The following is a 14,288-nucleotide window of genomic DNA, read 5'->3' as shown; positions in this document are numbered from 1 at the left end:
CCTGAAACAAAAAAAAGCAAAAATACACAAATCTGAGAAAGGTGATAGACAGAACCAGTAAATTGCACATCTACTTCAGAATAGGGTGTTAAACACTTAATTATAGCATACAGGTTAGAGGGTAGAAAAGAATTTAAAATAACTATACTTCAATTTAGTAATAAACTCACAAGATAACAAATGATAATTTGTGACAACAGAAACATAAAAGGGGAGGAGGAAAAGGTTGGAATCTATATGGGAAAAAGAAGATAAGAAGCTATCAGGAAAAGGATGGAACCTGTATAGGCAACGAGGATAAGAAGCTATCAGCAGAAAAAGGACTATTTTATCTATAAGATGTTTCATACAAATCTCATGGTAACTACAAAACAAAAATCTAGACTAGAGACACAAAACATAAAAAAGAAGAAACTGACTTAAACATCGTAGAAACCCATAAACTTATGGCAGACAGAAATACAAGTGAAAAGGAACAATGGAGATATAGAGCAATTGGAAAACATAAGATAAAACGGCACTGGTAAGTCCTCATAGATCAATAATCCCCATAAATGTAAATGGATTGAAATCATGAAATAAAAGGCACAGAGTGGCTAGATGAAATAAAAAACAAGATCCAACCATATATTGCCTTCAGGAGACTCATCTCAGCTCAAAAGATAAACATAGGCTCAAAGTGAAGGAGTGGAAGATGATGCTGCAGGCAAATGGCAGCCAAAAGAAAGGGGGTGTAGCCATACTTCTATCTGACAAAATCAACTTCAGGCCTAAAAAAGGTAACAAGAGAGATAGACATTACATAATGTTAAAAGGACAATCCATCAAGAAGACATAACATTTATTAATATATATGCACCCAACATAAGAGCTCCAAAGTATATACAGTGACTATTAACAGACCTAAAGGGAGAACTTGACAGCAACACAGTAATAGTAGGGGATTTTAACACCCAACATACATCAATGGATGGATCATCCAGACAGAAATTCAACAAGGAAACATGGGCTTTAAATGACACATTAGACCAGATAGATTTAATAGATTTATACAAAATATTCCATCCAAAGCTGCAGAATACCATTCTTCTCAAGTGTACATGAACTGTTCTCAAGGATAGGCCATATGTTGGGACACAAAACAAGTCTCAATAAATTTAAGAAGATTGAAACCATACCAGGCAGCTGTTCTGACCACAATGTTATGAAACTAGGAATCAGCTACAAGAAGAAAGCTGGAAAAATCACAATTATATGAGATTAAACAAAATTCTTCTGGACAAGTATTGAGTCAATATTTTCACAGAAATAGAGCAAAATTCCTAAAATTTATATGGAACCACAAAAACACCAGAGTAGCCAAAGCAATCCTGAGAAAAAAGAACAAAGCCAAGGTATCACACTCCCTTATTTCAAACTATACTACAAAACTATAGAAACCAAAAGAGTATGGTGTTGGCAGAAAAAGACACACACAGATCAATGGAATAGTATTGAGAGCCCAGAAATAAATACAACTAATTTATAACAAAGGAGCCAATACCATACAATGGAGAAAGGTAAGTCTCTTCAATAAATGATGTGGAGAAAATTAGACATCCACATGTAAAAGTTTAATAATTAGACCGCTATCTTTTCACCAACATACACAAAAGTTAACTCAAAATGGAATAAAGACTTGAACATGAGACCTGAAGCCATAAAATACATAGATGAAAACAGGCAGCGAGCTCCTTGACATTGGTCTTAGCCATGATTTTGTGGACTTGATTCGAATGGCAAGAGAAACAAAAGCAAAAATAAATAAATGGGACTACATCAAACCAAAAAGCTTCTGCACAGCAAAGGAAACCATCAACAAAAGGGGAAGGCAACCTGCCAAAGGGGAAAACATATTTGTACATTATACTTCCAATAAGGGGTTAATATCCAAAATATATAAAGAACATATACAACTCCAAAACAAACAAATCATGCTGCCATGATTACAGCATGGGCAGAGGATCTGAATAGACATTTTTCCAATGAAAACATTCAGATGGCCAAGAGACACAGGAAAAGATGTTCAATATCACTAATCATAGGAAATTCAAATCAAAGCCACAATGAGGTATCACCTCACTCCTGTTAGAATGGCTATTATCAAAAAGACATGAAAAAACAAGTGTTGCAGAGGATGCAGAGAAAAGGCAACCCTCTTACATTGTTGGTGGGTATGTAAATTGGTACAGCCACTATGGAAAATAGCATGGTGATTCCTCAAAAAATTAAAATAGAACCACCATATGGATCACCATTTGATCCAACTGTTTATCCAAAGGATACAAAAACGCTAATTCAAAAAGATATCTGCACCCCTATGTTCATTGCAGCATTATTTACAATAGGCAAGACATGGAAACAACCTAAGTGTCCATTCACAGACGAGTGGATAAAGAAGATATGGTATAAAATGGAATACTAAAATGTAATACTACTCAGCCATAAAAAAGGATAAAATCTTGCCTTTTGCAACAACAGGAATGGACCTCAAGAGTATTTTCCTAAGTGAAATAAGTCAGAGGGAGAAAGAAAAATACCATATGCTTTCACTCACATGTGGAAGATAAAACAAAAACAGAAACAAAACAAAAACAAACTGATAGATGCAGACAACAGATTAGTGGTTACCAGAGGGAAGGAGGGTGGGAGAGGGGTAAAGGGGGTCAACTGTATGGTGATGGATAGAAAGTAGACTTTTGGTGGTGAGCAAGCTGTAGCATGTACAGATGTCGAATTATAATGTGGTACACTTGAAACCTATATAATGTTATGAACCAATTTTACATCAATTAAAAAAATCACTTATAAAAAATAAAAATTTATACATATGTATAAATTTTATACATATTATATGTATTTATTATATACATATTTATAGACACAGGTGCTTACATACACATGTTGCTTCTGTTTCCCTGGAGAGCCTTAACTAACACCATATTTTATTTTAAAATCTTTATAAATCAAATGAGTGATTCATTTTAAGTGAGAAACCATTTCTGTGTCTGTAGACTTACAAACATTAATTTTTAAGTAGCGTTCGATACTTCTTAGGAAATCATTAAAAATAAATTTTCTCACTTTTGTTCACATATGAAATGACAAGTGAATATTTCTTGGAATGGGCTTCATATTAACTATATTAGGGTGTCCTAACACTGTGGGGGGCTCTGCTGACCCACATCCCAATAAAACTTGGGAAAATTATTTTAATGACAAACATTTAAATTCATTAGAAGTGGTCCTAAAGGCAAACAGGAAGTGAAGATCTATTCAAGAAAATCTATGAAGATTTGTAAGAAATGTGTCTGTGATATTGGAACCAAGAGCACACCCTCCCTCACTCCTGCCAGCTCACATTAGTGAAGACTCCACTCCAGACTCCCACAATCTAGAGCACGGGGCACCGTCACCCCAGCTCCCACTCAGAGGGCTTCCTTCCTGGAAATAACAGGACTTCATATTTTCAAACCCTGCCCCCAACTGCCTGTTGCTGAGGGTGAACAAGTGCTGGGAGAGTTTGCTTGAAAAGTTGGGACGTATTATTCCCATCCCTCCACTTGGAACTGAGGTGGTGTCTTTGGAGTAGTGAGCTGTCAGTACTGGTGCACTGGTCACCCTGTCCCAGCTGCTGAGGTGGCTGGAACATAAGTCATCCATGAGCTGCCAGGAGACACAGTGAAGACGACCTCTGGCTGCTGTCTATCCCCTCCCCTGAGCACTCAACTCCTGAAGTGGGATTGTCACTCAGAAAGAGGCTTCCCGTTGTCCTCCAGACAACTCCAGGGTCCTGGCACAGAGATTTTTCCTGAACGTGGGGGTGAAGCAAGCCATAAAGCACACAGCTCTTAAGACCTTTCCAAAGAATTAATGTGGTTGGGAAAAGATCATGAAAAGTGCAAGTCAAGGGACGCTCTCAAAAAAGTGGAGAATGAGGTGAAAGGCAATTAGCAGTAGATTTGTGTATTTAATAAAGATACAGCTTAGACCGTGGGCTGACTAGTTTTCTGGAAAGAACCGGGAGGTAGACTGCTGGGAGGACAAATATCCAACAGTGACTTCAGGAAGTGTTTCTACAAAGGAGCAGACTGTTATTGGACTAACTGGTAGAGCCAATGATGCCCCCAGGACACTGATGAAAACAGGAGAGCAATCAGGCAGCAGTTAATTGAATGGAACCACCGCATGTGGCCCCTAAAGGAGGAAGAGAGCCCTGGCAATACCGTTGTCCCCCAGGACAGCAGTGGGCTCACCCAGAGCGGGGCCCACCTGAGGAGCTGGGGAAGAGGTTTCGCTCTGTATGGCGGGCGGTGAGAAAAACAACTTTTGTTTTGAGTTGCTGCCTCGGCGTGTTACAGTCTGAGGCCTCTGCTCACACCCGGAATCTGGACGGTTAGAGAAGGACCTGAGTTTAGGATTCTGCGCTAAGTTCCCGCTTTACTTTCCCAGGGCGCCTCTTAAACTGAGCACTTAGAGTCCAGCCCAGGAATAGTTAGTGCCCTCTGCCCCAACCCCCTTCTAAGTACCGGGTGCTTGCTCCCTGCTCTCTGTCTCCTGCTCGCTCATCACCTGGGACAGAGGACGGCCCTTCCCCCTGCTCATTGCACCCTCAGCCCCTGCTTCAGTGGCCTGTGACTCTGTTCCTTTGGGTGGGTGCATTGAAACTGCCCCTTCAATCAAAATGACCTTGTGGGTTTCACTTCCCCACAGTGGGAGCTTGGATGCTGAGGGAGCTCCCTGCTGACCCTGTGTGGGTGGCCTGTGCCCCCTCCTTCAGTGGGTCATAATCTGCCTATCAATTCAATACACCAGCTCCAGCTTCTGCACACAATGGGCCATGGGGATGGGGCTGTGGGCTGTTTGTACCCCACTCAATGCCTTGGAGCTGTGACGGGCTCACTAACCTCCTCTCCTGGACTGCTCAGTCTCTGTGGGAGGGAACCATTGCTTGCTGGGGGTCTGCGGTGGGGATTTCTGCTGCTACATTTTGCTGCTACCAGGTGTTGCCTGATTCCCGCCCTACACTGTCAGTGCTGTTACAGGTCAGACTGCCCTGCAGAGACCAGCCTGCAGGCCTCAGTCTGAGGTGGGTGTGTTTCCCACTCCTCTCTGAGAGACCCCGCTGGGTGTCAGGGCTGGAGGTGATGGGCTGCAATCCTATTAGGAAGTCCTGGCATTGAGCCCAGGTGAGCTGACTGGGAAGGTAGGGGTCTGCCCCGTCCCCCCAGGCAGGGACCAGGGGCCTGGGCCATCAGGTCCTGGGAGCCGAGGAGAGTTCCCCTAGATCGGTGCTGGGAGGGGAGGCGGCTGCTGGGCCCACGGTGTCAGTGGTAGGTATCGGGGTGTTGAGCTTGGCCAGCCAGCCCTACCCCGAGACACAGCCAACCCTACCAGGGGCATCATGGCAGGCTGGCCGGGCAAATGCTGTGAGGCAAGTGCTTATGTTGCTGCATTCCTTGCTGCTGTCACAAATCATCCCTGACCCCAGGGGATATGGGAGTCCCACCCCTGATGCAGCAGAATGAATTCTCCCTAAAAGCAGGCCCCTGAGCACATGGTACCAGCTCCTCCCAAGTCCCCAGAGGAGGCTGGAAAACTACCAGATGCTTGTAAGACCCCTGCTCCAATGGCTTGGGCTTTCCTGAGAGTGGCGGTGTTGTCAACATGCCAAATCACCATTGCTACATTCTTGGGGCTCAGGAGCTTTCCCGAATACATCAGCTATTATTGCACTGGTAGAGGTGGACTCCAGCCCCTGGAGGATGATGGGGACACCCTAGAATGGGAGGCAGCAGCATGTGAGTTGGGGAAGAGGCAACATCCTCGGGTCTTCCCCGTCACTATCCTTCGTACCAAGAGGTCCAGTGCCAACCAGTATGAATGAGAGACGGACACACGTAACAATAGTAACTATACCAGGATGGAAATGTGAGGTTTTCTAGAAAAATTTGTCCAAAGGGAGGAAGACAAGGACACTTGTTGGCTTTTACGGGTCTTTGAAACCAGATCCATGCTGTTGCTCACAGAGGCTGAGATGTGCCAGATGGCTGGATTGGCCAGCGATCCCAAAATTCACAATTAGTTAAAAAATCTCAAGGTATTGAAGGCCCATTTCACTAGAGACACCCTAGGGGAGCCCACAGACTTGTCATGGCAGCAAGGGTGCTCCCAAATGCATTGAGCCGCCAGGGCAGAAGATGCGGACAAAGTAAAAACTGAACTTGACTCTGCAGAAGAGACCCCTCAAGGCTCTGGAGCCCACAGGGATGAGGGGGAGACGCTCTGCCTCTCCTGACTTGGACATTTATGGCTTGGCACCAAGCCCAGCCTTCCATCACGGTTATCACAGCGAAGGGTCACTGTGCATGGAAAACCCTGCATGAAACACACCTCCTGTTACATCAAATTGGATGGTTCAATGGGTGTATTGTTCTGTTGAGAGCCAGGCCCCCACAGAGCCCCTGACCATTTCCAACCCAGAGGAGGCACCCTTAGGGCCAGCATCTAAGGAGTTCTTCTTAAAAGGCAGTCCCCTAATTATAAGGCCATGTGTCACAATTCATAGAAATGTCAGCTACAGTACAGGAGGCATTAGACTGCATCGATGCTGTAGCTGGACAGGAAAAAGAGAATTTTCCAAATCTTGTTTCCTGGTAAAGGTGAATGGGCCCCACTGCTCCCTCAATCAGGAACCCACTGAAGGGCCCTAGGGAAGATAGGGGCTTCCAGGTCCCTTACTGCTCCCACAGAGGGGTGGCACCTTGACCCACCTCCTTCCCTCATGAGATGACCAGTCTCCCTGCACTGGGAGCTCTGGACATCAGGGGTCCCTAACGACCGAATTTCAGTACAGCCTGACCACAAGTTAGAAGCATTTGCTCAGGCACTGTGGGCTCAAGAGACTGCTGCCTCTGGTCCAAGGATGGATACTGTCACCTCTCAGAATGCCCCAGCCCTGTCAGCAGGATCCGAGATCCCATACCCTGATGTCTGAGAGTGGCAGCTACCAAGGCCCCTGGCCTAAGAACCCAGAAGTTCTCCAGAGCTGGTCCTTCCTCTGGGGGACAATTGCCCACATACTTATTTAATTATCAATTGGAACACACATAATAAACATTTTACTGCTGTCATTTACCCTGAAGCCCCACTTACAGTGCTTCCTAGGAACCCCTCCAAACATAAGCAAGGGGCACCTTTTAAATGAAAAGGTGTAACAGGTGGGACAGGAGAAGGTGTTCAACTTCCATTGGCTGTCACTCTTGGAATAATCTGTGTTAAAAATCTTTTAGTGGTGGTGACCCCTCAGGTCCTACCCTTTCTTGTTATATGTATGGACGCCTTGAGGCACCACTACACTGTCTGGAACAAACCCACATTCCTGGCCTTCCTGGTGGGAGCTGAACATTGGGAGCCAGCAAAACTGCCACTCCTGCTTCCGACCGTAAATACCCTCCAATGGCATTTGTGATAGGGGACTGAGGAATTATGGCCCATAATTCAAGATTTATTAGACACCATTTCTCCTTTCAGTTCTCCTGTTTGGTGGGTATTGAAGCCAAACACTATGGAGTGGCATCCTACAGTTGACTACCAGAATTTAAACACTCAGGTGCCCCCATGAAGGCTCCCATTCCCAACATTGTTCAATTAATTGAAGACATCCAAAGGGCTCCAGAGGACACTTTGCTGTGATCAATCTAGCCAATATGTTCTATTCAGTATTGATCACCAAGGAGCCCCAGCCAGAACATTTGCACATTTGAAGGGACCCAATAGACCTTTACCCAGCTGCCTAGGGACTATCTTAATGGCCAGGCTATTGCCCATAATCTTTGCTGGCAAAACCTGGATGCCTTTACAGTGTTCCCCTGCACCATCTGACACTATATTGATGGCATTCTAACTGGGGGCCCCTCGGACGATGTAGTGTCTGAGGCCCTAACATGGGTGGTGGACCAACTACAACATAGACGTTAGGCTACTGCCCCACATAAATTTCAAAGGCCAGCCACAACTCTTCAATTTCTCGTCCTCTGAAGGCTAGGAAATCCCACTTCCAATTAAACATCAATTATTAACTATGCAGCCTCCCATCAAGCTACAACAAGCCCAACACATCTCAAGTTTCTTCATACTTTGGAGGCAACACATACCACACTTAGCCATCACTCTCAGACCCATACATGCAGTCAACACAAATCCTCCACATTTCACTGAGGAGAATCTCAACATCAAGACTTACAGCTGGGCAAAGGTCAACTCATTAAGCTCTTCCCCTACTCCGTTGGGCTGAGGCACTGGCCACCATGGACTATGCATCCTCGAACCTTGGACTAAACACAGCTCCTCCTGGTTGCCTATGGGCTTCTGGACCAGACAGCTGCCCCCACAGCTGCCTGCTATACCCTCTTAGAACATCGAATTCTGGCCACATGGGGCCAGCCCCATGGCATAGTGATTAAGCATGCATGTTCTACTTCAGCGGCCCAGGGTTCAATGGTTCAGATCCTGGGCACGGACATAGCACGGTCCTAGTTTGATGGCATACCATCAAGCCATACTGAGGTGGTGTCGCACATAGAGGAACTAGTGTACAACTAGGACATACAACTTTGTACTGGGGCTTAGGGTAGAAAAAAAAATTCTGGCCACTTACAGGACTTTGTCAGAAACAGAGTCCTTCATAGGAAAGGAGCCTGGTCCCCTGCATACCCATATTCCTGTCACATCATGGATAAGGGATTCCTCCCAATAGCAGCTCAGTGTGGGTATAAATACCTCTTTGCTGAAATAGAAATGGTATATTCAGGAATGGGCTAAACCTGATGTGGCAGGTCTTTCTAAGTTATAAAACGATGTGATTTCCCCACTCCTCAGCCCCCTGCCCACAGACCTTGAGGAACTGGTTACAGTTCCCCCACTGCCTAAGACTCTGGTGACCTGGGGTAGCCCCTGGGAAGAGCTGATGGAGTGACAAAGTGAGTCTGTTTACTAGGCAGACAGCAATGCTGCTACTGTACGGAGTGCAGTAGGGTACCATCCTGCCAGTGGTGCCACTCTTACCAAAGATGGCAAGTCAGAGTTGGCTCAGCTGGCTGAGCTGGTGGCAGTAAAAATGGCTGTGCAGAGCACTGATGCCCATGACAAGTCTCTCGTCCGCCTTTCTACTAACCCATGGGCAATTGCTAACAGGCTAGTGGTTTGGTGAGGCCAATGGCAGTGGGACAATTTTCACATTCAAGGCCATCCCATTTGGAGTGCCCCAATTTGGAGGGACATTCCCCAGGCACCAGTCACAGTTAAGGTTACTCACATTTCAGAACATACAAATGCTACCACACCAGAGGCTGTCTTTAATGCTAAGGTAGATGCCTTTGCCTGAATCCAAGTCACCACCTGTTCAGGGCTCTCAACCACCGACTCTTTCCCAAGAAATGTGGACTCCACTCACTACCACAAAACTGCAGATTCCCCCCGGTCAATCAACCCTCAGCTCCCCTATTCCGGCCTTTCTTAGTCACCACTTCCTTACTCCTTATTCCCTGGCCAGATGGTCCCGTTTCTCTTTGGGTCATGGGGAGCTGCTGCCACACTGGCCTGGGCCCACAGCAGGGGTGTTTCCTGTATGGCAGCCCTTGCAAAATGCATTGATTTGAATTGGAAACTATGCACTCAAACCAAAAACTGGAAACTGCCCCATACGCTTTGGTTCCTTGAGAGGACTGCCCTTTTACCCTCTGGCAGGATGATTTCATAAGGCTGCTTCCTCCATCTGCAGGCACTACCCACTTTGCCATTATGTGTGGTTACTTTTAGCAGCCTACTTCTTGCTCCACCCACCAGGAACCCCTCTGGGGAGCAGGTAATCTCTTTTTTTTTGCTAATTATATCCTGCCCCCATTTGTCCCTCCTGACATCATTGACTCAGACCAAACATCTCATTTTACGGCCCATGTAACCCAACTCTGGGCTCTCCAACAGGGCGTCTGAACTTTCATCTCCCATACCAGCCACAGGCCTCTGGCGTTACTGAATGCCACCATGGTCTTGGAAAATCCTGGCTGCTTAAGTTTCCAGGGGGTAAATGGACTCCTAAATGGGCTTCCTTGCTGCCAGGGGCACTCACCACTTTAAACTCTAGGCCATATGGCCATCGTTCTCCTCACACCAACTGAGCTCCCCCAGCCATGCTGCAGATGATTATCATGGGGGAATCTAATGCCTCCAGCTTATGGGAAAACATTATGTACATTTTCCCAACAATTTTGTGTCCCCTTACATATTTCAAACATTGATTGTCTCACTTTCTAATATTCATTGGCAACCCGCTCTGGGACAGGTGGTTAGCTATGACCCCCTGGTCATATACAGTCCTGGCCCATTAGAAAAACACAAACCCACATGCTGCTCCTGGACCGCACTTCCCTACTTGATCTGCAAATACCAGCTGAAAATCCAGTGTTTAGTAGCTTTAGTGGGTGGTTCATTTCTCCTAACCATCCCTCCCCACAGGAAGTGGAAATAATTGTACCCGGACCCACTGAAGGAGCCATGTGGATCTCTAAAAGGGGGAAGAGGCACTCAGGTTGGTTAACACCAGCAACACTAGAAAATGACAAGATGGCAATATGGTCACAACATGTGGCCCTATCCCACTTTGGAGGAGGCCACCAATGAGCTGCTGACCCACAGTGGCCCCATAATAAATCTTCTCGTGGGGTAGTCAGTGGGCAGAAGCAAAACTATAAAATGTGGATGCTCACTGCTGCTGGCCTTACTCTGTGCCTTTGTGCCATCTGGGCCATGGGGCTTCTCCTCAACCCTAGAGAGGCAACACTGGAAAGTTGCTGGAACTGCACAGCACTCTCCCATAATTGCAACCCAGGATGCAGGGTGGTGTGTGATAGAAGTCAGGCCTAGAGGGGCTGTGCCCCAAAGGCTACCAGGTGTGGATGCTGGCTGGGTGATTCAAGCCCTCTATCTTAAATGGGATCAATGGCACAAATGCTCAAAGGCCACCAACCCCGCCAAAACAGTCACTGACGTCCTGACCTTCAGACACTGGCCCTTGCACTGCCCTAATTTCAATCCTAATTGGCTGACAGGCTTATGCAGTTCAACCAGTATATACCATCTCTGGTAATACAAGGTGAAGCATTACATTGTCAGGAGCATATAACTAAAATTTTTTGTAACCTTCCTCTGTAGCAGAGATGACACCAAGGAAGACTTGGCAGCTGATCATGGTGAGCACTCCCTGGGACTTGGTTGCTGAACTGAATGCTTGTTTATCTAAATTCCCTGCTGATGGCCCCCATAGGTTGCATTTTGCAAAATTACATGTTTACCCAAGGCCCTCCTGCTCACTACAATGCTTGCTGCTCAAGGGTGAGGCGATACTCTGCCTGCCAGGTCCACCTTTGAGCTTTGAAAGGCCAGGGTATGTGTCGAATCTCACAACCTTACAGGGGCCCCTTTAAACACTTCACTCAATTCCTTGCCTTCACCACACACTTTACATTAGTCCACATTATGAGTCCTACTGGGAGGTAGTGAACTTAATTTCTGTCGGGAGAATATTTCCCTGAATTCAGATGCTACCACCACCACAGCATCCCCCTACACCCTCCAGGACCACAGCTGCACGGTCACCTCCCTACACCACCCTGAGGGGACCCTTTCCAATGGTTACCACTCAGGACTCCACAGTCCTCTTGGTCAAACCTTCCAATAGTCTTAATATTTTTATACGATGAGCAGAAACTGGAGCTCATCTGGGAAGGAGCACTGGAATTGCTAGGCATGTTACCAGGCTCAACAACAGCTTTATCCTGAGTAAGTGGCCCACAGGACTGACTTATTGACCCTGCCCAATTTGCACAACAGAAGGCACCCCATGCATCCCTGTGGCTTGCCCAGCTGCTCTCTATGGTTCTCAACTGCATCCAGGCAGGTCACTTTACAATTGACTATGCAGCACCTGGCAGGACCCCCAACATGCCTTTTATAACCCCCTACATCTGCCCAGGACCAACACCACTTGGATGAATATGACCTACACCCCCTCCCAAGGAGCACAATCCCTATGGTCTTGGGCCTTGAGGCTCAGGCATCTGGGGGGAACCACTATTTACTTCCTCTTCCCCGATCAAGCAGTTGGTGTCCACTGTGGGTCCAGTGCCCTGTGGCCATCACACATATGTGGTTCTCCATATGTGCATTTCTCCTTCCCTCCACCTCCGATGCACTTTTCTCCTTGATGGCCTCCGGAGTCCTGTCTGTTCCTACTGGACAGGAACTTCAATCCATTTCTCTTTCTGCCCCCTCACATCAAAAGCATTAAGCTTTAATCCCCATTACATTGGGAGTAGGTCTGCTACCATCCCTCACCCAGACTGGACTAGATGCAGCCACACTGGGCTCACAACAACACAATATTAAGGCAAACACCAACCTGTCAGCCACCTGGCTTGACGCACAGGGATATTACACCAAAGCCAGGCCTTACTACAACAGGATTCTTTAGTGCAGATGGTTTCCATAACCGTTTAGCTCTAGATTACTTATTGGCCAAGAAAGGAGGGGGATGTGCTGTAAAGGGCACCACCTGCTGCATGTATGTTAATAATTCTGGACAAATTTACAAAGGATGGCCCAACAGGTACAAGGATTCCATAATCTCACTGTAGCTTTTAATCAAATACTTACCTTAACCTCATCCAAGGGCTTTGATTTATTTTCTTGGCTGGACCCCGAAAAAGGGCCAGAGGGTTATGGACAGGATTTGAAACTATCATTCATCTGTTAAAATTGTTGATTGACATTTTGCTTTGCTCAAATGTTTCATCCGCTGGGTGACCAAGACCCTGCCAATGGCTTTTAATATCTCCACCATCCAGACAGTGCCCACAATTTTCCCTAAAGGCTAATGCCTAGGCATCATGGGGTCAATGTTGATGAGAAAAGTAACTATGTTGGTTTGCTACCTAGGTATGTTACAGTATGACGACCCTGTTCACACCCAGAGTCTGGACATTTAGATAAGGACCTGGGCTTAGGATTTCCGCCATAAGTCCCCCCTTTGCTTTTCCTGGGAGACTTTTTAAAATAACCACTCAGAGGTGAGTCTGCAAAAAGTTAGTGACCTCTGCCCCAACCGCCTTATAAGTAACAGGTGCTTGCTACCCTGCTCTCTGTCTCCCGCTCACTCATGACCTGGCACAGAGGACTTCCCTTCCCCCAGTTTATTGCACCTCTGCCTATTTCTGGGATCTATAAGTAACAAATCTTGTGACTGTACTTCCTCTGTGTGGATGTATTGAAACTGCCCCTTCAATCAAAATGACCCCGGGGATTTCATTTCCCCAAAGTGGGAGCTCAGGTGCTGAGGGAGCTCCCTGCTGACCCCATGTGGGTGGCTTGTACCTCCCCATTCAGCAGGTCATAATCTGCCCACACTGAATTTAATGCACCAGCTCCAGCTTCTCAACACAACTATTATACAGTGCACTCCCTTAAAGTGTACAATTTAGCAGTTCAGTATACTCACAAATACGTGCAATCATCCCCCCAGGCAACTTTTGCACATTTTCATCACCTCAAAAAGAAACTCACTTACACGTTATCTATCACTCCCAATATTCCCATCTTCCTCCTCCAATCCCCCCAGATGTAGGAACCGCTAATCTACTTCTGACTCTGTAGCTTTCCCTATTTGGGCTCTCAAATGAATGTGTTACAGGCTCTTAACATCAGCCCTGATATCAGTTCCCCACATTGAACCCAGCGTATATGGGGTTAAAACTAAAACCCACCACCCCCTTTCCTGCTTCTCTAGCTCCACTCATATGTAAATACCTGTTTCTTTAAACTTGGATTCCTTGAGCTTTACAACTAAGTGGGAGTTACAAATCATTAAAAGCCCAGGTGGCCTGGAGTTGGAGGCACACTAAAGTTTAGCTGATCATGTGTCCTTGAAGTTTGCCAGAAAAGCCGCTGTCTCAAGAGTATCAAGGAGCGGAGGCTTCCCAGACCTCAACTCCTCAACTTCTGGCGCTGGAACCCACCTCAAACAGGAAGACGAGACACCAGCGAAGGACGCGCACCTGCCATCTCCTCTCTCACTAGTCCCCCCCGCCTCGCTGCAAGCAGCCTCTCAAGGACAAACGCAGGCTGGTGGGAAGGCACCGAGCTGCACAAGCTACATGTTCCCCCCTCCCCTACCCAAAACCCCAAATAAAAATCCC

The sequence above is a fragment of the Equus quagga genome, chromosome 14 (genome assembly GCF_021613505.1).
Source record: "Equus quagga isolate Etosha38 chromosome 14, UCLA_HA_Equagga_1.0, whole genome shotgun sequence".
NCBI lineage: Eukaryota > Metazoa > Chordata > Mammalia > Perissodactyla > Equidae > Equus > Equus quagga.
Note: the sequence above shows the minus strand (reverse complement) of the source record.